Raw genomic sequence first — 24786 nt, forward strand, 5'->3', positions numbered from 1 at the left:
TTACTTATACATATATACACGTACATATATGCAGCTTGTTTAAAATGCACAAATGTATGCGGAAGCCTTGAGTTTTAATTACCCTCCAATAACTAGTGATTGCTTCTGCTTCTGCAATTTGACGCTACACTTTACTTTAGCCATGTTGCGGTGATTTAATGCACTCGCCAATAAACTATAAAACATCGTTCGGGCATAAAACTGGCTCTGGCTTTGTCCATTAAAAATGAAAAAAAATGCAATGCAATGCATTTCTATGCGGTTGTAAATATGCTTAGCGCTTCAGCGGTTAACGCGGCGTGAACGTGTTGGCATCACATTTTGGTGTAAATTGACAATGGCATGACAACTAAGCGCTTGCGGTTTACATATACATATCTATATGTATGTGTTGCTCTTTAAATATAGAAATGTGCCGCCAACACGCTTCTTACAATTCCAATTCATTTATGCTATAAAGCTTCGTTTAATGTCTGTCTAATGTGAATAGCTATAGCTGTCAGCTGTCAGCAGTCAGAGACAGGTGTTGTTCACCACTTTGCGCGTAAAGCCAAAGTGAATGATGTAAGAAGCGGAACAATTTGAGTTAAAAATAGAGTGACGAATTTAAAAATGATTTTGTGAATTTGTGCGAACGTGAACTTTATTTTGTGTATAAAAAAGCGATTGAAATTAATACCCCTATTATGAATGGATATTGTCACATTGGCGGAAAAGACTTTAGCTTTGCAATAAAAGAAGGTTTACTTCACAAGTTTCGGCACTGGTTCGATGGAGTGAAGATACGATTTCACGAAGATACATTTCATGAAAGATACGTTTCATGAAAACCACCCATTAAAAAAAAATACTAGAGGTACCTCCACTGTTAGAGCAATAACTCGAAAAATATTTTAAATATTGGCATGAAATTTAGTATTATAATATACTCGTACTTATGTATAAACATAGAACTATGTTACCATGTTCAGGTCAACATATAATCACAAGGTTTTGCCTTACAAAAATGACAGTCCTTAATCTTGTCTCTCTCATAAGATCTTTGTGGCCAATCGACCTGCCCAAAATGTGAAATTATCTACGCACGGAGTGTTCTCTCAATAAATTTATTGCTTGATACGATATTTAGGAAGTGGCGATCTTATCGACATCATTTTTGAAGAAATTTTTTGAAAAATATGGACCAACTACACCAAATCGTTGTTTTTTCTTGAATCTCTTCAGATTGCTCTCCTCCCAAATGCGACAGTTTTGCTTGTTTACATACCTATTGAGTCAGAAATGGGCCTTATCGCCGGACAAAATTTGTGCTCGTAAACGTCGGATCTTCTTGGAACTTTTCACAACCTTCAGTCCTTGCACAAGCTGTATTTTGTACGCTTTCAATTGAAGACTTAAAAGGCATAAAATCGTTCCATACGTCAGTCCGGATTGCTGCGAGCGACATCGAATCGACTCTCCACGGTCTTTGTGTACACTTTCAGCCACGGCTGCTATATTTTCTTCACTTTGTGCTCGACGAGGTATATTCGATCGAATACTATGCAATAATGTATGCTGGGTCTCGAAATGGGTTATGGTGTTGCGAATAGTACGCTCAGTAGGCCGATTATGTTGACTATAAAATGAGCGAAACACTTTTTTACAGAATTTTCGTAATAAAGCTGAACGGTTTGTAAATGCTGTTCAGCCGTAAGCCTGCCAATGATGAAATGCCAAACGATACTGAACAAAAGTAACATGACAGCTTGACACGACTCATGCGTTATCTGTCGACAAAAGGCTATAGAAAAGTACCTGTACTTGAATCACCCGTTATATAAAATGCGGAATGGCTACCGATTACTCAAAGTTGTCCAAGTCCATATCCTTTGTTTGCCCTGTCAAATTTCGAATTTATTCCGCTTGAGGTTTCTAACAAGGTTTTGCGAAGAAAATACAACAATTAAGAATTATAAATCCCCCCTCGCTCTCTGAGACAGCACTGACATCTTGATGATTGCCATTGTATTGTATCGTTCAAGACTGGTAAGACGTAGATTGATTTCTGCTACTATTTCAAAAGAATTGGGACATATCAGTGACACTATAAATATCAAAATTCTAATTCTATTGGGCTTGTATGAGTTTCGATTTTGACCACGCTCGATATCGTAAATTTGCAAACTATGCTATGACCGGCTATTTTTACCTTAGGCTATATGTATATTCGGGTGAGTAAAACAAACGAGTATTTTTTATTGCTTGCTGCTCATAAAAATAGCTCCTTAGGCATCCCTAAGGAAGTTTCTTCAAGTATGAGCTCTTAATTGTAACGGGAAGATCATTCTGTTTCCGAAAGATGGATCCATGTGTAGAAGTTCACGAAAGTGAGGGGACTCCCAGTCTTAGACAAAGTATCCTCTGGAAGGCCAAAAAACATCATAACTCAATAAAACAAAAATCATAAATCGGAAAACTCATAGTTTTGTAAGAAAATATTTGCTCTACAAAAATGACACCTGGAATTATAAAATAGTAACTCCTTAAATGCTTCTAATACAAACTTTAGGTGTACAAAAAACTATGTGCTGTAATATGGGTCACACTTTGCCAGTTTATACTAAGTGATCAGCTGATGATCCGTTGACTGAACATCGACTATATATCAAAATATTAATAAAAAAAAAACAGTAAAACGGTTAAAAAAGTGTTCTTGACAGTTATGAAATATTTTTATCAGCTTTGTTCATTTTGGTTTTGCACACAACATCAATTAAACTAATCAATTTTTGAAAATTACGAGACTTAAACACGGCAACACCTGATATTCAGCATGTGCACACATCTGTGTGTATATGTGTGCGTATTTATGAGCGCATGCATTTATGCATGAGTGTAGGTCTCAAGCAAAAATTTTATGCGCTCTACGCAGGTTTGGTGGATTCGTGCTTGGATCGTGCATTCGATGTGTACATTCACTTCCACTCATTTTCAAATGCCAGCAAATGCTCCGCCGCCGTTCGGTCTTTATATCGCAATCATTTATCGTCGCATTATTATTTTATGTTATTGCATAGCATTTGTCAATATTGTCTATCAAATAAAAATGAATGTTCTTATAAGAGCGATCAGCATTATTGACAGAGTTTTCGTAAAGCGAGATTGGAACAAATGTCAGTTTATGCGCTGATTGACGATGCGTTAAACTGAATCGTTGTCGTTTTGTTTTAATATACGAGTTTAGTTAACAAAATAAAATAATGACTTTAAGTAATAGGTTTTTTATTTTCGAAAGCTTTTAATTGCAATAGATAAAGACAATATTTATTTTATCGTCTAACTATTTAACTTAAAAATGTTGAAAATTTTGGTTATAATATATGCTATGGAAACCAGCTTAACAAACTGTTGCTTCGTGAGTTACAGCATTTGAGTGACGCATGTTTCGGTATTTTGAAAGTAAGGATAAATGCTTTTTTATGAAGAAAAAGCGTATAGCCTCTTCGCATAGGTGTTAGTTGATCACTTAACTAATCTTGCTTCGTTTACATATAAAGCAAAAGTAAACTTTGGAACGATTTATCAAACAAAATAAAAATCTTATTAATTCTTATTCGAGTTAAAACTGGGATGAAACTTTCTGTTTCGATTTACACTATAAATTTAGCTGTATTTAACCCTACCGGTTCTTGTCCGAGCTGTAATTTTGGTTGTGAGCATTGAAAAGATAGCAATCAGCTGATGAATTTTAATCATCAGAAAAATACAAAATGAAAAACACAAGCAAGTATAATAGCTGATCTTTAACCTACCCTATTATTGATCGAGTAACCAGCTGTGCGAAAAAAAAATCTGGCTTCTCAACTACAGAGTCCAGCACTCACTGAAACCAATTCAAATAGCCACAAATTCGGTTTGGAAAATTATTTTTATTTATTTTAAAGTACAAAATGTGTGAAAATAATCATAAATTCAGGACCAATTCCCTTCTGCTCGATATGACCACCTTTTGCCTTAACTATGGCCTTGAGATGGTCAAAAAACGAATTGCAAGCTGTCCGAATGTGACTTACCGATATTTTGGCCCACTCACGAACAATGGCTTTCTTTAGCATCTCGAGACTGGTGTATTTTTTACTTCGGACCTTGTTCTCCCAAATGGCTCAGAGAGAATAATCCATTGGATTCGCATCTGGTGAATTCGATGGCCATTGCATGGTCGTAATGAAGTTCGGAACGTTGATTTTCAGCGATTCTTGGTTCACTCGCGCTTAGTGAGACGGTGCTGCGTCTTGTTGAAACGTCCATGGTTTGTGACCGAAATGTTTGTTTGCCCACGGCTTTAAAGCAGCCTTCAGAACACTTTCCCGGTAATATGTCGCTTTGACGCTAGACTCAATGAAAGCAATTGGAGAGCGCCCATCTGCGATGACAGCGGCGTAAACCATTATTTGTGGCGAGTGCTGCCTCCTGGTGACCCACCGATGACTTAGATTCTCGTATGTACAGTCGGTCAAGTAAACCCTATCGTTTTGAAAGTTTGCGAATTGATCAATTGGAAAAATTTTTTCGTCAGAAAACACTCATTTAATGAAGAAACATGTGGCTGCAAGAATAATGTCCGCAAAAGAACCTGTCAATTGACCATCTACAAAATGGCGGAATCTCTATGTGAACCAATGAAAACAAAATTGCTTAGTTTCGGTGGAGCTGGGTCCAGAAAGTATGTACGTCCACTACCAAACACATAAAATCATTCCAGGCATACTACAAAATTTTTAAACATGGTGGTCTGAGCATTATGGTATGGACTTGATTTTCGTACTATGGTGATAGTGCTACATATTTGATATAAAGCATCATAAACTAAACTTGGTATGTAAAACTGTTGAAGGAGTTTATGTTATTATTTGTCAGCTAGAAAATCTATAAAAAAGACGTTTGAAGAGGATAATGACCCAAAACATACGACCAAACAACCTAAAAAGCGGTTTGCATCAGAAAGGATCGACGTAATGTCCCGGCCAGAGTAAACACTGGACCTGAATTCAAACAAAAATTTGTTGGGAAATCTTAAACGAGTTGTAGCAACAGCAAATCCATCAAGTAGAACTCAACTTTGACTAACGTCAATGAGTCATATGGACAAATCCTAATGAGACGAGGTCAGGGTCTATTATTCCGTATGCAACGTCAGTGTAGGGATGTAATAAAAAATAAAGGGTTTAGTATCAAATATTAGTAAATCGAAAATATTTATTCCAATTTTTCTATAACAAAATGGACACTACTATTTTCATGATCAGGAACATTACTTAATTTTATTTTTGAATAACTCTAGTTAGTAAAATTTACAAGTATATTAAAAAAATAAAAACAAGTAAGGGAGGCTTAAGTTCGGATGGGAAATATTATGATTATATTATGTTACGTGTTTTTTATACTCTATTCAAGTCTCTAGTTTCCGAATATGTGGAGCTCAGTGCTTGTAATTGACTTTTCACCAAAAAAATCAATGAGTGGGATATATTTTTGAAATTTAGAGATGATCCTTTGCTGATAACAGTGTGTCCGTGGTTAAAAATTGGTTGAATCGGATCAATACTTCCCCTAGCCCCCCTATACGTAATATAAAGATTTTAAAACTTCCGCATATATCGGCCAATATTTAAGTTATCTTAATAAAATTGAGAGAGCGAGTTTGTAAAATGCAAAACTAAGAAATAATCGCTTATACCCGAACTTAGCCATTTCTTAATTGTTAAAAATTATAATATTAATAATAAAACTAATGGAGCTGACAGTATTTCGGCCACAATACAAATATACTCATTCAAATAACCAAATGTCGATGTATGTATGTAGAACAGATACGAAAACGTCTATACAACAGGCCCAAACACCACACAAATTCTCAGTCATCGCTTTTACCACAATTTGACAAATGTTGCAATTAGACCTGAAAGAGCAACCAATCAATCAAACGGATTGAAAACATAAGCAAGAAGATAAATTCATGGTGAAACTGTAGTTGATCACCAATAAGCTCGCCAATGATATATGCTTGTATGTTTGTTAAAGTGAACTCAAACAATTTCCATATGAGTATTTTATACATATTTCAGTTGACTCCACGTTACTTTAAATTCACTCAAATGAGGCTCACTTTATTCATTAGAGTGGATCGTTTAATTTAAACTGCACCTACTCTTCGGTGCCGTTTGAGTATTAGTATGCAATAAATTTTATTGTAAAAAAACCTTAAACTGATCTATAGATGTTGATTTGAGTATATATATGAACGAGTTATATACATGATAATGTCTGACCAATACCAACATTTTTCCAATTCTTTTGACCGATACTGGAGAGTAAAGATTAATCTGTTGAACTCTAGTTACAAATTGTGTTTATAAACGCAGTAGGCTTTCTACGGTACTTCTAAAAACTTATTTTTTAACTATCGGGATTTCGTTATGGAACTGAAATCGTTGAAGGAACTGCTGGAAGAGAACGCAGTATAAGCTGAGAAGAGCAGACCAGTCGATTACTGTCAAAGCAAAATATTTCAGAAACTGAAGAAAAGAAAAATATCGATTGGTAATCTCTTCTCGTTTTTGAAATCAAAGCGAAGTCAAAGAATTCTTATATATTCAATACGCATACTCTTCTTTTTCTCAAATGTCAAATGTTTGTTAAATCGATCTCGTGTTGACAGATTGCCGACTGAACTTGCATTGCCACATACTCACCGCATTTTCAGGATGTTGCTAGTACAACTTATTTTTCAAGGACAATGACACGCTCCGCTATCACAATGGATATGAAAAATGCTTACAAGCGTCAGTACGAATACCTTAAGTTCTTCAACTCAATAATTATAATTTTCCATCGTAGTAATCTTTGTCAGATATTCCGACGATATTGGGTTGGTTGATAAGTATCTAAGAGTGATGTACTCGTATGTAAGATAAGTGCAAAGACTTTTCAGCAAGGACGCGACGTAATTCAATACGAGAACAGGAAAAGTTATAAAATTTCCGTGTATGAAATATTTTCACAGAAGTAAATATGTTCGGGTTCTGATTGAGAGCAAACTCTGTCTTAAACAATTACTACAAACTCTGCTAAGAATCCTCTCAATTGAGAAACGTTCAAGGTATAAGTAAACCTATGTTCTCATCGAATGAAACTTCACTGCGGATAGGAGAGAAATAATGCTAGAAATAGCGACATAGGTACACACATAGAATGTATCAATGGTGCCTAATTCTTATCGAAAAGTGTCCAACTAAAACCGATTAAATTTTTCGAAAAACTGTGGAGTTTTTGGGTGGGTGAGAAATTTTGTTGTTTCTCTTGTATTTTGAACATATGTACGTCTAATATTTAAGGTAAGGTCGATGTCTGACGCACATCGGTTCATTGTAAAGCCACCGGGATTAAAATCGCCTAATTATTTTATGCCCCCTAAAAAATACTTTTTCCTACACAAAGCTTTGCATTTGCATAGAAAATGTTTTATAGTTTCCTCTTCTTCTGCCTATTGACAGCTTCTACAATAAATGTTGTATACTCCTATTAGAATCAGTATGTTATTCGAATTTCAATAGTCGGCATGTGCGGCCCATATTTCTTTCATGCTATGATTGTGTCCAACGATTCTCAGCAATATCTACCATACTACATATCGTCACCTGAAATGCAAAATAACGTATCATCAAAAAATTCGAAATTGAGTGTCTTATTGATTACGCTTCACTACTTCAAATTGTATACATAATATTAAATATGGTCAACATTTTCTGGTTCTGCGGTCATATATAAACCAGTTTTAACCAATATTAATATTTTGTTTCACTCATGTTCCATTTTATTCCGTGTTTCATTCATGCCACTGTAAATTTCTGAAAATGTTGTTACGTTAATTTGCATTTCAGGTGACGATATATAACATATTTGTCGATTAAATATCTATCTGTATATACTCGTACATATGTAGGTATATCTTGTTGTAAACCCACTATTTGCCAGAATAAGAAGGCTTTATTTAATAATTGTGATGGAAGACACTGCAGTGATCTGGTAGTCGGAAGACGATTCTGGTATCTTGTGAAACTGTCCGATTTTCTGGGGTTAATTTGTTTCTTATGTATATTTCTATTAATATTTCCAACGTTTTCAACGGAAACACTGGACAGATTCAGTCCTATAAGGTTGTGCAACTAAAGAGCATGCTACAGCTTTTGAAAATATTAATTCTATCGTTTACAAAAATTGAATCATGATTTTTCAGCAGCGCGGCATCTACATGTCGACTGGTGCGTTAGAATTTGCTATCTTTATCGATTGTCCAGTGAGAGTCTCATGACATTTCATTGATTATAAGTGAAGTTACTGCGTTTTAAGTGTCAGTATGTTTGAGTATCGGTGCGAAACGAACAAGAAACCAACATTAAATTTTGTTTCAAAATTGGTAAAACTTTTACCGAAACATTTCAATTGATGAAACAAGTTTATGGCGCTGATTGCCTATCTCATGGTGGAGTGCACGAGTGGTTTCAACGTTTTCAAAGTCGTCGTGAGGACAAAAATTACGATCAACATGTGGGCCATTCAAAATCTGTGATCACCGGAAATTCCATCGAAACCGTGCGTGAATTCATCAAAAATCAGCCGAAATCATCATTGAAATTCATGGAAATGGAATTGAACATCTCCGAAACGTCGATTTATCGCATTTTGACTGAACATTTGGGTTTACGAAAGGTGTGTGCACGGTTTGTTCCACACAAATTCACTGACGACCAAAAATTGCTCAGAATCCAACATTCGAAGAACGCTTGTGACCAAAAATCACATTTTAACCATTAACCACTCCCCGTATTCACTTGATATGGCACTATGTGACTTCTTCCTTTTCGGAAAAATGTATTTGCCCATGAAAGGAAAGCGTTATGCAGACGTAGACGCCATTCAAAAGGTTTGCACTAGCATACTGGCGGCCATACCGGCCAACGATCTAAAACACATAATTTTGGACCGTGCAAAAAGCTGTATTGAATCAGAAGGAGACTATTTTGAAGAAAATAAATTGATTTTGTCGAAAAAAACATTTGTTCTGTTGTCATATTTACTTTGGAACGCGCCTTGTATTTTACTTTGTATTCGCCGAAACATCAAATATATACTATGGATAAGAATATATTTGTAGGGATCCCCCATTAGCACTTTAACTCTTAAGTACTAAAGTGGTAATGATCGATGACTGCGCTAATTCCATAAGATTCTTCAAATTTCACTGTTTCCCTGTTTTCTTTATTTGAAATGACAGAGAGTTTTCCACTAACATTTAGAAAATCACAAGCAACATACTAATCACTATCATGTCATAATTATGGTTGCCAATATTAATAACTGTAGTTAAATTATTAATTACCGCGATTTATTATTTTTCAAATGTCTTATTTACTTAATCATTATTGTTTTCTCTTAATAGTTTCTAAAATTGCTTTTCACTTCGTTGTTTGAGGAAGCTACTTAGCATTGGTTATGCGGAGAATGACAAAAAGCACTTTGTATGAGAACTTAAGGAGTTCCGCGAAAGCGTTACATTAGCGTATTAAAGTTATATTAAACAGTATTAGCGACTCAACTGTTCTCCAAATTCTAAGTAACATTAAATAAACTAATGTAATGGTGAAGTCATTTTAAAGTGCTTGAATTATTGTTAATTACTTATGAAATACTTCTCAGAATTTAACAATAATGCGTCAAGTAAATATTATAACTAAATATAACGAGTGTAAATCATTAAGATTTTAAGATAGTACTTGCATTAAGCGGTCTATAATAATGACCAAAGTATAATATAAGCGTATTTAGATATAAAAAGGGCTCAAAAATTATTTTAATAACAATGTTTCTTCTACTTGATATAGAGTTAAAATTCGAAAGAAGTTGCTTTGGTAAAATTAATTTTTACTTCTTTTCGACAACAACAAAGTTGCTACGGTCTTCGATGAGCTTCTTGATGATAGCAGATCCCAGCTATACCCAGTAAAAATCAATAACTGCACAGTACGTTAAGCAAATTTATCGATTTATATTACGAAATGCTTTCCGATCCACAATGTTCTCGAGATATAAGTAAAATGAGTAGGTTATCGCCAAGACAGAGATCTATTTTAAGTTATTTTGAATATTCCCAAGAAGTTACTAATTTACTAATTTATCGAAACCGCGATGTCGAACCGCTGTGTATGAGGAGGTGTAAAAGAACTTCTCAGAAAGTTTGATTGATTTAGCTTTAGCTGGTTGGAAGATATGTGCGTTAAACCATTTAGTGCTTAAACACTTTACAGGCTTTCGATTAATTTCGTTTTGTGGGCGTGGCAGTAATCTAAGTTCGCCCAACTGCAATACCGAACTATCCTGAACGTCAAGGAGTATATATAAATATGTATATAACGCGATTTTTTTTTAGGTGTTAATGGGTGATCCAAGTAAAGATACCTTTAGATCACGCGTGAGTCGTGTCAAGCTATCATGTCATTTTTATTCAGTATTTTTAGGTATTTCACCGTAGAAAGACTTACGCCTGCACAATGTTTACAAATTACCCTACTGAGTGCATAATTTGCTACAGTGTCACTCATTTTGAGACAAAGCATTCATTATTTTATAATATTCGAACGAATTCACCATGTCCAGCACACAGTGAAGAATATATAGCAGTCATAGCTGAGAGTGTATAAGAAGACCGAGGAGATTCGATTCGGCGTCGTTCGCAGCAACTCAAACTGACGTATGGAACGACTTTGCGCATTTTACGTCAAGATCTTAAATTGAAAGCGTACAAAAAACAGCTTATGCAAAAACTGAAGCCGTACTTCTCAAGCGTTATCGCTTCGCTCTATGGACTCTTGAAAGTTCCAAGAAGATCCAAAGTTTTCGAGCCACATCAGATTCGAGATGTTCAGTCATGTGTTTAATTTCTGGCTCAACGAGTTTGTAAACTAGAAAAATTGCTACATTTGGATCGAAGTGCGCTCTGAAGGCTCAAGAGCTGCTATTTCATCCAGAAAAAGAATGGTTTGATAAGGTTTGTGAGGCGGTCGAAGAATCGACACATATTCATTCAAAACTAATGGCGGTGAGAATGGAACCGTGTAAGGTGAACGTTATCGCGCAATGATATCCGACTATTTGATCCCCGAAGATAAAGCTCGTGAACTCGGCGATATTTGGTTTCAACAAGACGGCGCCACTTCCTACGCATCGCAACAATCATAGCTCACTTCGGTGAGCAAATAATTTGGCGTTTAGGGCCGGTCGATTGGTCACTAAGATAGTGTTATATCACACCGTTGGACTTTCTCCTGTGGGGATTTTTTTAGGGATTGTATATATATATATACATATATATAAAGTATATATAAAGTTTAAATTCTACATAAACGGACAATCCAAGTTCGATGCAGGCCTAGGAGCAAAACATGAAGGGTATCATTCGCCAGTTACCAGTCGTAACGCCCAAGCGAATCATCGAAAATTGGCCTCAACGGGTGGACTATCCAAGATGTAGCTGTAGCCAATATTTTAAAATAGTAATATTAAAAAAATTAATGCGATGGAGTTTTGTTTCCAAACCGACATTCCCCATTCAATTTGAAGTTTCTGTGTTCTTAAAAAAAAGTATTGGAACCTCGGAATAGATCACCCTTTAAAAGTAGTATATGATTTTCTAAGCGTAAATATGTACTGGGCTTAGTTTTAAAATATAATAATATAAATCAACTCGAGTAAAAAAGATAAGTAGGATTACGTATTATAGATAAAACAGCAGCTTTAACTTTATGGATGAATTCACACATACCCTTGGGCTGCTAAACATGATTTAACTTAAATACCATACGCATATACTTATAGATATTCAATATATATAAGACATATTTATATATAAATTCTTGGTGCTAATAACATTATTAATTTACATTTATAATGTAATCTGCAACTAAATAATCGACAGCTTAGATATAGAAGGGGATTTAAGACTTCACAATATATTAATAGGTACGTGGTTGTTAATGCCTGACATGTAAATAATTGAAAACATACTTACAGATAATTCATACGTGCATTTATGCAACGATCACTTTCATTTATAATGCAACTTGGCATCCAAATTTATTATGTTTGCACTTACAAGGCCTTCCAATGCCAGTTACGCATGCACCTGAGCACATAGTACATATGTACGTACCTACAGCATATGCGGACTTACATATGGATATGTAGAGGCCGTGGTGTTGTGCTTGTCTGCGCTGCGTGGCTGTAAAATCAAACTTGCCGGAATGCCATATGTGGTCACCAGATTAAGCATGAATATACAATACCTTCACATATTTACTTGATCTAACAAGGTACCTGCAACTTCTTGCTTTTTCACCTTAAGATAATCACTTTTGGGTGGCTAATTAATAATTATACTCAAACACCTCAAGGATACTTAGAAGTTTCTACCACTGCTAATTAAAATTATTTGGCTTGTAATGCGAGAATTTTCGGCTGTCACTCAAGCGCTCATTCAGCCATTCGTTTACCGAATCAAATATGTAAACGAAATTACCAAAACAAATTGTTATGTGTGTCATTTCATCATTTTATAGCCAACGAACAGCTGGATGCCATTTGGCATACAAACACATATACATACATACATATGCATGTATGTTTGAGTGTGTGCACACAAGTACCTACAACAGTTGAGACAAGCAAAAAATGCAAATAAAGTTAAATGAATATTAAAAAGAGGTGAGAAAAGTCAGTCACGCGGACATGCAATGGTGCATAAAATGGTGGGGGAGTGAGTGCGAAATCACCAACTATAAGCTGAGATTGCATGCAATTTTTTGCATTACTTTAACTAGCATGTGTACTTCATATACATATTTATATAATCGCATGCTTATAACGGGTGATTTTTTTGAGGTTAGGATTTTCATGCATTAGTATTTGACAGATCACGTGGGATTTCAGACATGGTGTCAAAGAGAAAGATGCTCAGTATGCTTTGACATTTCATCATGAATAGACTTACTAACGAGCAACGCTTGCAAATCATTGAATTTTATTACCAAAATCAGTGTTCGGTTCGAAATGTGAAAATCCGCTTTTTTATCGACAAATTTTGTTCAGCGATGAGGCTCATTGTCATGGTTGAATGGCTACGTAAATAAGCAAAATTGCCGCATTTGGGGTGAAGAGCAACCAGAAGCCGTTCAAGAACTGCCCATGCATCCCGAAAAATGCACTGTTTGGTGTGGTTTGTACGCTGGTGGAATCATTGGACCGTATTTTTTCAAAGATGCTGTTGGACGCAACGTTACGGTGAATGGCGATCGCTATCGTTCGATGCTAACAAACTTTTTGTTGCCAAAAATGGAAGAACTGAACTTGGTTGACATGTGGTTTCAACAAGATGGCGCTACATGCCACACAGCTCGCGATTCTATGGCCATTTTGAGGGAAAACTTCGGACAACAATTCATCTCAAGAAATGGACCCGTAAGTTGGCCACCAAGATCATGCGATTTAACGCCTTTAGACTATTTTTTGTGGGGCTACGTCAAGTCTAAAGTCTACAGAAATAAGCCAGCAACTATTCCAGCTTTGGAAGACAACATTTCCGAAGAAATTCGGGCTATTCCGGCCGAAATGCTCGAAAAAGTTGCCCATTGGACTTTCCGAATGACCACCTAAGACGCAGCCGCGGTCAACATTTAAATGAAATTATCTTCAAAAAGTAAATGTCATGAACCAATCTAACGTTTCAAATAAAGAACCGATGAGATTTTGCAAATTTTATGCGTTTTTTTTTAAAAAAAAGTTATCAAGCTCTTAAAAAATCACCCTTTATATGCAGATACTTATGTAAATATTTAAGAGTTTGTAGCTGCGCAACAGCAATTTAATAAGAGAACTTAAGTGTAGTACTAAAGGTTAGTAAAATCTTAGTACAAGCTTCATTGATGTTACAAATTTAGTTTGAGGGTTGTAGGTTAATCAAATTGTGTACTGAAATGATCAACAGTTGGTCAGGTACAAGAAGCTGTATTCAAATGTTCTCAGCAGTTACCAGAAATTCACATTCCTACATTGTCTTATTATGGTTATGAATGAATATGATTTTCTAACGATTATGAATGTTTCAACTAAGTTGTTTCTCTGTGGATTTGGTTGTATGATATAGTTTCAGATCTCGAGCTGTAGTTATAATTCTTTTGCTGCAAAATCCTAGAAAATACTTTTTACAATAATTCAAGTCCGGTAACTACTTGCCTTATCAACATACGATTCAAACAGCAGCCGTAAAACATGTTTTCACCACTCAACGTACTGAAATCTCAAATCTATATATCTCATTACCGACAAAACTATTTCGATAACAACGCTCTCTAATATTATTTCACAATCATAAGAAGTACGATAACTCTGTAAAAATTAAGTCAGAAACGCAAACTCCATTAGTAAGAATGATATGAAAGAAAAGTTTTCCTTTTGAGCCTCTATCTTTCCATGAAAAAGCTCATTGGATATCTTCTCCAGTAACTCCATCCTACCCACATATCCCTCGGATGTATTTGCCAGGAAAATATACTATCAGCTATATAATCAGTAACGCAATGGTCCAGATTATCCAGGATATTGTCGAAATGAGAGATGATGTCTCTGGCGCTCAGTGGGATCAGGTTGCAAGGAGTCGGATAGCAGAGTCCACGGGTGCTAAATGTAGAATGTAATTAAATGCTGTCGCTGCTGATGTAGTGCACTACTGATGTCAATAAAAGCCGCTTATTGAACACGTTATGGCTGTTAAGCGACTTTGAGTTTACCGAGTACCTTCCACCAGGCAATAATATCATTAAACCATATTAGCTTAACGACGGTTTCGTAAAGCCAAAACACAACTTTTGGTGAGCGACTTATGATGATATAACATCAAGCTACTTCCATATAAGACTTGACTAGGTGACTGATCACAGCGGTACCTCCGGAAACTTAAAAAGAAGATTTGAAAATATTTAACTATCCTCCACTTCTTTTGCTCTTCATATAGTACAGTTTTGCACCCTTTAAGCAAAAACAGTCCTATAGTTTCTCTTAGATTCGATTTATGGAATATATCAAATATATGTATATTGATAAAAATTGATAAATCTTGCTGAAAATGGGTCATATTTAGTGTTAGATCCACATAGTTCCCATCTATTCTAAAATATTTGTTCAAATTGTGCATAAAGCTCTCTCTTGATTGTTTCCAGCGGGCTTAGGTGGATAGGTAGGCAAAAGTCCAGCCCTGTTGTCTTTCGGACTCAATTAGCATTGGCTGTGCCATTTTGATGCACTAATCGTTCAAAAGATTTTGTTATATTGCATTTTGTTATGTTTTTCCATCTGTTGTTTGCAACTTGCTGAAATTGTATATGATCTCTATTTTGATCGATCCTATCGGACTAGATGTTAGCTTTGGCTCGAATTCGTTAAGGAAAGCTCCCGCCTCTACCAACTCGTCTGCTTTTTCCTTGCCGAAAATGTTCCTGTGGCCGGGAAGCCAGATCAAGTCTAGGTGGAGCTTGTCTTTTAGTGAGCTCAGTGCTTTCTTGCAATTAAGGACTTTGCTGATATTTGTCATGGGCGTCGACAAGATCAGTAGCGCGCCTGGTATATTGCTGCCTTACGTAACTGCTCGTTACTGCTCAATAGAGCTTCGCAGGCCTTCTCTATGCCCAGTACTTCCGCTTGGAAATACTAGCTGAGTTCGGTAAACTGATAGAGAGAGGATTGTCCAGATCATCAGAAAATACTCCCGTGCCTACTCCGCAGTCCATTTACCGTCGATCGGTATAGACAGAGATGGTATCCTCCCCCCTCCCCTATTATGCACCTTCTCCATTTTCGTCTAGCGGGTACCTTCACCTGGAAGTATCTGTTGAAATCCAGCATTGGGAGAATGTAGTCTGATTTATTAACATTAAGGTGGTTTAAGATATCATTATGTCCATCGTTCTTCTGATTGCAACCGCCCAATTATTTTATTATTATTGCAGAACGTACTGCTATTTTATGAATAAAGATGTTTATGGGTCAGTCGGACATGACTTGATTGCACCAGTAACACCTGCACATGATGCTCTTTGTATCCCATTTATTTTCATAATGTTGTATTGTTTCTTTAGGGCTGGTCACCATACCAAAGCTCCATATGTAAGTATACATAGGTCTTATGACAGCCGTATACATCTACATGATTATACTAGATTTAAGGCCCCAACTCTTCCTGACGATTCTCTTGCAAGTGTAGTAGGCCATATATGCTTTATTAGGGTCATGTTATTAACTCTTCCTCGGATTTGTCTAAAGAGGCTTTTGTCTTAGCCAACTCGTTTGCTTTTTTGTTGCTGTGACCAGGAAGCCAGCTTATGGGCAAATGAAGTTGACTGCTCTGGAAATAATCTTTGGCAAGGCCAGCAATGCCGACTTGCTATCTGTATATACTTTATAGCAAATTTTTGCACCCTCCCTTAGTTATTCAATAGAGTTTCGCCTACTCTGTCCCAAGTAAATTCGCTGGGCAGATGCCACCTCAGCTTAGTCCAGTACTCCGCAGCCTATTTAGGACCCGTTAGTACATATTGAGATAGTATCCTTCTACCCTATTAACTCCATTCACGTCCAGAGTATTCTCACCTGAAGGTAACCATTGAAATCCAACCTTGAGACGATATATTCTGGTTTGTTTGAATTTGTTATTAGCTGGTTAGGGGTATTGTTTGGTTAATAACTACCAATACATACCTTATAAACATACAAATACATAAGAAACAGTACAAAGCTTTTGGATTGATGGTTCTCAATACCCTCTACTAACAAAAACAAAATAAGATTAGCACTCTCTGTACCATATATCCTAAAATGAATCAAAGAAATGGTCTAATCTGGACTTATTTCATATACCCCATAGAACAACCGTTCTTAAATAATTTTTGTTTTTGCTTAAAAGCCTTCTAGCCCCATATATCTCAGAATCTAGAACATCACAATAAAATTAAGGGATACTATTTCGCTAAACCAAATTATAATGATGACTTTATTTTACTTTAATATTATTTTACAGTTATAAGGTCTATAAATTTTATCGTTATAAATCATATTAATACAATTCCTGACAGTACGATTTCACTGCATTAAGTATCTTCAGCCGAAACGAACGAGACTCATAGCAGACAGTCTGAAAGCGATGCTGGTGCTGCGTGAGTAGATTAGGTGAGTCAAAATTAAGATCACAAAGTAACGCTGCGCATGACAACAAACCGAAGTGCAAGAAAATAAGAACACAGCGAAGACAGTATTTATTTTAACAACTACAACAATTGCATAAGATGCATTTAAATGACAGTGACAAGGCAAACGAAATTAAGCGTATCCGAGAGCACAAAAGCCCATCAAAATGTGGACTACTTCCATAATATCAGTAACCACAACAAAAGAGGCGGCAGTCACCAAGCAGCAGCAATAACAATAACAACAATACAGCCGAAAAAACAGCAAATGACAACAAGCGTAGTAATAAGAAAAAAAAGAAGAAGAAGAAGTCAGATGACCGAGTTGACTAGCAGCTGACAGCCAGCTCCAACACCGGTTACACCAGCCGCAATGCACAAGCTTATGTACCTACACAGCTGTTAACAACCAAGCCAAAACAACAGCAACAACAATACGGACAACAACACGAGTCAGCAACAACAGCATAAATAGCAAAATAGTCGACACAGACGGCGGCGGCGGCGACGGCGGCGGAGCGAGTTGGCTCAACATACAGGTTGGAGACGGCAACGACGAAGACTTTAACTTCGCGTCAGCTCACCCTCGCCTTTGGAGCTTTTTTTTTTGTTGTGCTGCGCTGTGCTGTGTTGTCGTGGCCTGGCCGACTGTTTGCTTGGCACTTGCTTGCCGGATTATTCGCCGATGTTCGTCGTGTTTGTGGCTTGTGGCTCAAAACCTAACCGTGGCTCAAGTCGATCTTCAGTGCTCGACGGACTCTTAGCGGATGCGGACGGTCTCGGAATTCTCAATACACAATCGAGTGTACGTGCGTTGTGAGTAGCAATACAGTGGGCAAAACAGCAACAAAGCAACGAGTGTAGCTGCCTTGCCTTTTGTTATTGCTTTCGTTGCTAAGTGTGTGAGTGAGTGTGCATATATGATTATTGGTATTGTGCTGTGTAAAAAATTGTGGAGCACATTTAATACTGTGAAATATTATACAAAAAAACAGAAAAATGTCTTAAATCAATGTTGCTGCTCAAACAACAGATATTTTTTTAATTAGTTGTTGCTGTGAAACCAAAGCTTTGGCTGAAAGTGTGAAGAAGTCTCGCCGAATTTGAAGAGCATAACTTGTCCGCCAACTCAGTAAGCGGTTGCCAAACTTTCCTACGCTACGTGCTTTCAAAATTTGTCAAAAAACGCTAGGAGGTTTTACTTTTGTTTTTGTTTTTGTTTTGAAGAGCAATGATTTTATTGTGTTGGCGCTGACTTCTACCGTATGCCCATGAATCAAATATTTATACATAGCTACATATAAGCAGCGTTTATATGGAACACGGAACTTCCTGAACGAATGCGGCGCGAGAAACTTGTTGGTTTCGCTCTTTCGGACTTGAGCTGCGCGAAATTTTAATTTATGCAAATGAAAAAAATTAAATGTTAAAAAAAAATATTTTTTTTTTAATAATATGTGATAAAGTAAGAGTTATAATAACTATAGATACACTAAAATAAAAAGTTGAATTCAAGTGAAAGTATTCAAAAAAATTGTCTTATTCAAAACTTTTATCGACAACCGAACTAAAATATAATATAAATATTTAATATAATAATAATAAACCGTGTTTACCAAAAATAAACAAAAAATTCCTCAAATATTTAAATTATTCCAAAAATACTTACAATGCCTTGCACTTTCAAAATTCGCTGAAGCTTCAAGTGAGCACCGCCAACAAAGTGAGTGAGAGCCGGTTTCGATTTGCACGTTTGTCAAGCTTATGTTCACAAAAAAGCGAGCCCAAAAAAAGGGTAGACAACGCATATACTCCCGCTACTACAACAAAAACGCGTTCGAAGCTCTCTAAACTCGTAAAGCGCTTGCGCCTTCTCCACACTTTTTCATTTTTCTTTAAACAAAAGAAAATCATTGTTTTTTCTTCACGCGTTTTTCGCTGTTTGCTCGCCGTGATTGCGATATTTTTTCTCATTATGCGTATGCTTTGCGGGTCGTTGGTCCCTCACGCTGCGCTTGCGCGGCTGGCAACACCACATACAAGTACATAGCTCAGCTGTACACTGCGCTTGCGTGTTTGCTAACTTCTTTTTTTAATGGTCGTCATTATGCTTGCATAACTTTTTACGCTTTTTTGTTGTTTATTTTCGGTTTTCTGCTTTTGTGTGGTTTTTTGTTTTTTCCTTGAACACTTTTCGCTGCAAAGACTTGCTTCGCCACCGCCAAACCACTCGCTCCAACCATCAGCAAGTGCTTAAAAATATAATAAAAATCTTAAAAATGTTGTTACGAATATTTATTACACGTACAAACATACATATTTGTGTGTGTGTGTGTGTGTGTGTGTAAAAGCTATGCTAACGAAAAACGCCAACAAACAATCAACGTGCATTGCGTAAAAAATCGTGTCGGAAGTGGCTGTGAGACAAGAAATGGAAAATATTAATGCATATGCGCAGCGAGACCAAAAAGAGTAGGCAAACCGAAATGCGCTAAAAATAGTTAGCGGCAAGTAAAAAGAAAAGGCAAATGAGCAATTGTCTGCGTACAGTGAAAAAAAAAATTATAAAATTTAATACTTATGAAAATATCTGTGATTATTTTTGAGTTTAAAAATCAGCAACCACTCTTTGAAATGCGATTTTTTGATAACTATCAGGCGCTAGTTGGCTCTTGGTTTGGCAGCTATATATTGGAATACACCAAACATATAATTAGTAAATATTTCGCGATGTTACAAGAACCGGAGGAAGCAAAATTTCCGCTTCGAAATAAAAAACTCTAAACGCAAAACTAAAAGTTTTCTTCCAAAAGCGAATTGTTTGCGATTTGTCCCAGTTCTGGCCAGCTTAAGAGCACAGATTTGTTAATTTTCAGATGAAACAATTTCATCGTTGAAAAGGTTGATTGAGAATAACTTTAAATTTGAATTAAATAATTTTTTAATTCTTCTCATTCTCAATACTATTCAGACTTTTGTACTCCGAGTTATGATTTCGATGAAAATTTTTTTAGTTGAATTGCTTTAATGCTTTTGAGTTCGGTTTTTATATATTTATATTGGGCAAATAATTTAGTTAGAAATTCTGTCCAAAATGTTATATGATTTATCAGAAAATACAGGGTCCAGCAGTCAAAGTGTAACCAATTAAAAACGCCATACATTTGGTTTGGAAAGTTATTTTTATTTATTTCAAAGTACAAAGTTTTAAAATAATCATAAATTCAGAACCAATTCACTCTTGCTCGATAGGACCACCTTTTCCTTTAACTCTGGCCTTGAGACGGTCAAAAAACGAATCGCAAGCTGCCCGAATGTGACTTGCCGGTATTTTGGCGCACTCACGGACAATGGCTTTCTTCAGCATCTCGAGACTGGTATATTTTTTACTTCGGACCTTGCCCTCCACAATAGCCCAGAGAGAATAAGCCATTGGATTCGCATCTGGTGAGTTCGAGAGCCATTGTGTGGTCGTAATGAAGTTCCGAACGTTGTTTTTTAGCCATTCTTGATTCACTCGCACTTTGTGAGACGGTGCTGAGTTTTGTTGAAACGTCCATGGTTTGCGACCCACGGCTTCAAAGCAGCTTGCAGAACACTCTCCCGATAATATGTCGCATTTATTTTGACGCCAGGCTCGATGAAAACAATTGGAGAGCGCCCATCTGCGATGACAGCGGCCCAAACCGTTATTTGTGGCGGGCGCTGCCTCTTGATGGCCAACCGATGACTTAGATTCTCGTATAAACGGTCAGTCAAGTAAACCCTATCGTTTTGAGAGTTTACGAATTGCTCAGTTGGAAAAATTTTTCCGTCAGAAAACACAATGTTCGGAATTCGACCGCTTTCGCCCAAGCGAAGCAACTGCTTTGCTTTCTCAAGTCTTACTTGTTGCTGCTTCCGTGTGAGATCAGGGGTCTTTTGGAACTAGTAAGGCTTGATCTTGAGCTCATTTTTCCAGATGCGTCGGATGCTGCGGTCGGATATTTTCAGTTCTTTAGCCATTTGATTGGCATTTCGTCGTGAATTTCGCTCAAGTCGTTTCTTCACTTTCCGAACCATCTCACGTGACGTTGCAGTCTTTTGATGACCACCTCCATGGCGTTTTGCGATGTTACCAGTATCATTGTAACGAGTGATGGTGCGATAAACAAAAACTTTATTCATATTAAGGTGTTTGAGTTCACGAACAATTGCTGGCTATGATTTTCCAGCTAAATATAAAGCAATCACACTGTTACGTTTGAAATCTTTGTTGGCGATTGCAGTGTTGCCTGGATCACTGATTTATGTAAAATCTCTTCAACACTTTTTACGACAGCTTTGGAAAATAATACATTTCGAAATTTGTGAAGATTTCTCCGTCAAATAAAAATTCTATGCGTACTTTTCTCCGCAAGAGCTACTCATTTTTCCAAAACTGCCGATATCCGACAACGATATTATAAAGCTGCCTTACGAATTGATTGATTGAATTGAAACAAAGAAAAATTTCAATCGTAATTGAAAGAGGCTATTCGCCAGAAAAATCTGTTAGAGTTAAACTTGCCGCTTTTCAACGGTATACTCATACACTATATATTTTTATATATAAAAATTACGTGTCACGTTGTTTGTCTGCGATGGAGTCCTAAACTACTGAATCGATTTTAGCAAAATTTAGCACACTGTGTCCAGTTTGAAGCGACTTTGAAGATAGAATTCATAAATAAGAAATTAATACATTGAAAGCTGCATTAAATGGACATTCTATTAAGCGGACATCTTTATTAGCATATGTACATATTGACCGGTCCCACAATTTGTTGATATTTATTAAGTACAATCTATTAACTCTAATAACTGGACAGAAAGGCTGGTTCGTCAGTGTCTATTTATGGGAGAATTCATGTATTCACAATCCCCCGAAAAAATATAATACAGTTGAACTTCCACAACTCCAACTTCTATAACCCGAAGTTCTCCATAACTTGCACTCTGTATACCGCAGCAAAGCGTGGCCGGATCCTCTAGTGTACATAGTTGTATATTCCATAATCTCACACATTTCTTGATAAAGGGTGATTTTTTAAGAGCTTGATAACTTTTTTAAAAAAAAAAACGCATAAAATTTGCAAAATCTCATCGGTTCTTTATTTGAAACGTTAGATTGGTTCATGACATTTACTTTTTGAAGATAATTTCATTTAAATGTTGACCGCGGCTGCGTCTTAGGTGGTCCATTCGGAAAGTCCAATTTTGGGCAACTTTTTCGAGCATTTCGGCCGGAATAGCCCGAATTTCTTCGGAAATGTTGTCTTCCAAAGCTGGAATAGTTGCTGGCTTATTTCTGTAGACTTTAGACTTGACGTAGCCCCACAAAAAATAGTCTAAAGGCGTTAAATCGCATGATCTTGGTGGCCAACTTACGGGTCCATTTCTTGAGATGAATTGTTGTCCGAAGTTTTCCCTCAAAATGGCCATAGAATCGCGAGCTGTGTGGCATGTAGCGCCATCTTGTTGAAACCACATGTCAACCAAGTTCAGTTCTTCCATTTTTGGCAACAAAAAGTTTGTTAGCATCGAACGATAGCGATCGCCATTCACCGTAACGTTGCGTCCAACAGCATCTTTGAAAAAATACGGTCCAATGATTCCACCAGCGTACAAACCACACCAAACAGTGCATTTTTCGGGATGCATGGGCAGTTCTTGAACGGCTTCTGGTTGCTCTTCACCCCAAATGCGGCAATTTTGCTTATTTACGTAGCCATTCAACCAGAAATGAGCCTCATCGCTGAACAAAATTTGTCGGACGTAAAGCGCGAAACACATTTCGAACCGAACACTGATTTTGGTAATAAAATTCAATGATTTGCAAGCGTTGCTCGTTAGTAAGTCTATTCATGATGAAATGTCAAAGCATACTGAGCATCTTTCTCTTTGACACCATGTCTGAAATCCCACGTGATCTGTCAAATACTAATGCATGAAAATCCTAACCTCAAAAAAATCACCCGTTATAATTTGATCATTCTTACTGACCTCCAAATACCCATTTCACCGCACTGTATATACATATGTACATATATGTATGTATATGCATGTATATAAGTATGTACAATGCCATGCCGTTCACCGCCGTAGTACTTGTGTGTATGTTTGCCCAAGTATGCACCTTTACCTTATTGAATTTTTTTTTTCAAATTTATTCCGTTTAATTTTGTTTAAATGCTCGTAAATTTTTTTAGCATTTGTCATTGTTTTTGTGTGTCATTTATCAAATGTACCTATACAAACATATCTACAAGTACTATGTATACACGAGTCTATGTTGCCGCTGCATTCCAGCATTAAAAATGTGCATATTTTCCGAGTTTTTGTGACTCAAACGTGTTGTGAATTTCGAACGTCAACAAATGTTTCACGCATATGCTCAGTTATTACTCATTTGACGGTAAAAAAAAACAACAAAAATATTTAGAGGTCTTCTTTGAAGTGCTGAAACGAAAATGCAAAAAATCACTTTAATTGTAGGTATTTTTATTCGAGAGAACAAAAAATGCAATAAACTAACTGCTAGTCATAGTTTAAATATTATTTGAGGTCGTGTGGAGTGGATATAAGGACATATTTGATTTCGTATTATTTTTCAATTTTTATCGTGAAGTTATAGAAAAAGTGAAATGGTTAAGTAGGATTTTTCAATTTATGTCCCTTTAGTGTGTTATATAATTAATTTTTGTACGATAGCTGATTTACAGCAGACACGGAAAATACCTTTTTGGATACATTCTTTATGATGACTATGGTATTGTCATACCGTGTGTATGCATGCCAATAAAGTGTATTCTTCACTGCGATTGCTTTACACCACTCTGCAAGGCAACTATCGGTTAAGTTACTAGTTATACACAAGAGCGTTAACAGAGAAAAGTTTCTATGGGTATTTTAAGGTCCAACGGACAAGTCTGACCGAAACTCTCGTGTAAGTGTTATCATCCATCTCCGCATAATATCAGAAACAGCGAACAAAGTAAACCTGCAGCCCCAATCAGCCGATACCACCTATCTTATGGGAGCGCAATGCAAATGATTAGCCAACACTGCTTCTACCGCCCGCTTTACCGTACGATATCGTAGAATTTTCCACGATTTGGATTTTTTCCGTAGAAACGAGTCAGCTGATTGCTCTCTCACAATGCAGGGTTACCAGCCTGTAGTAATTATAAATATTGTCTTCAATTTGTTTTAAATTTTTTTAAACTAACTAAAAATCAGAGTCGAATGCTATTATTTATAAATATATAAACTATTTTAATAATTTGATTTGAGCATTAAATAATTTTATTAATATTAAAATGTGGTTAGATCTTGATCGAAATAGTAGCCTGAGACTATTCAATTTTAAAGAAAATATTTACTACTTTTTTAATTACAATGTCCTATGGTTTTAACTTTGATTTATGCGTTCTTCTTC

At 36.4% G+C, this 24786-nt stretch overlaps 1 protein-coding gene and 1 long non-coding RNA gene across 5 annotated transcripts in view; both read left to right on the plus strand.

Annotated features, from left to right (window-relative positions):
* Positions 1–24786, plus strand: part of LOC125780225 (uncharacterized) — a 341973-nt gene that overhangs the window by 75854 nt on the left and 241333 nt on the right. The window lies entirely within an intron of this gene.
* Positions 17995–24786, plus strand: part of LOC105225675 (dual oxidase) — a 54675-nt gene continuing 47883 nt past the window's right edge. The window contains exon 1 of one of the 4 annotated variants that reach the window (XM_049461659.1): positions 17995–18132. The gene's annotated coding sequence lies outside the window, so the exon portion shown is untranslated. Of the gene's footprint in view, positions 18234–24786 lie in introns of all 4 variants that reach the window. The other 3 variants (XM_049461661.1, XM_049461654.1, XM_049461656.1) reach the window with 3 other exon arrangements.

This window comes from Bactrocera dorsalis, chromosome 1, assembly GCF_023373825.1.
Source record: "Bactrocera dorsalis isolate Fly_Bdor chromosome 1, ASM2337382v1, whole genome shotgun sequence".
Taxonomy (NCBI): domain Eukaryota; kingdom Metazoa; phylum Arthropoda; class Insecta; order Diptera; family Tephritidae; genus Bactrocera; species Bactrocera dorsalis.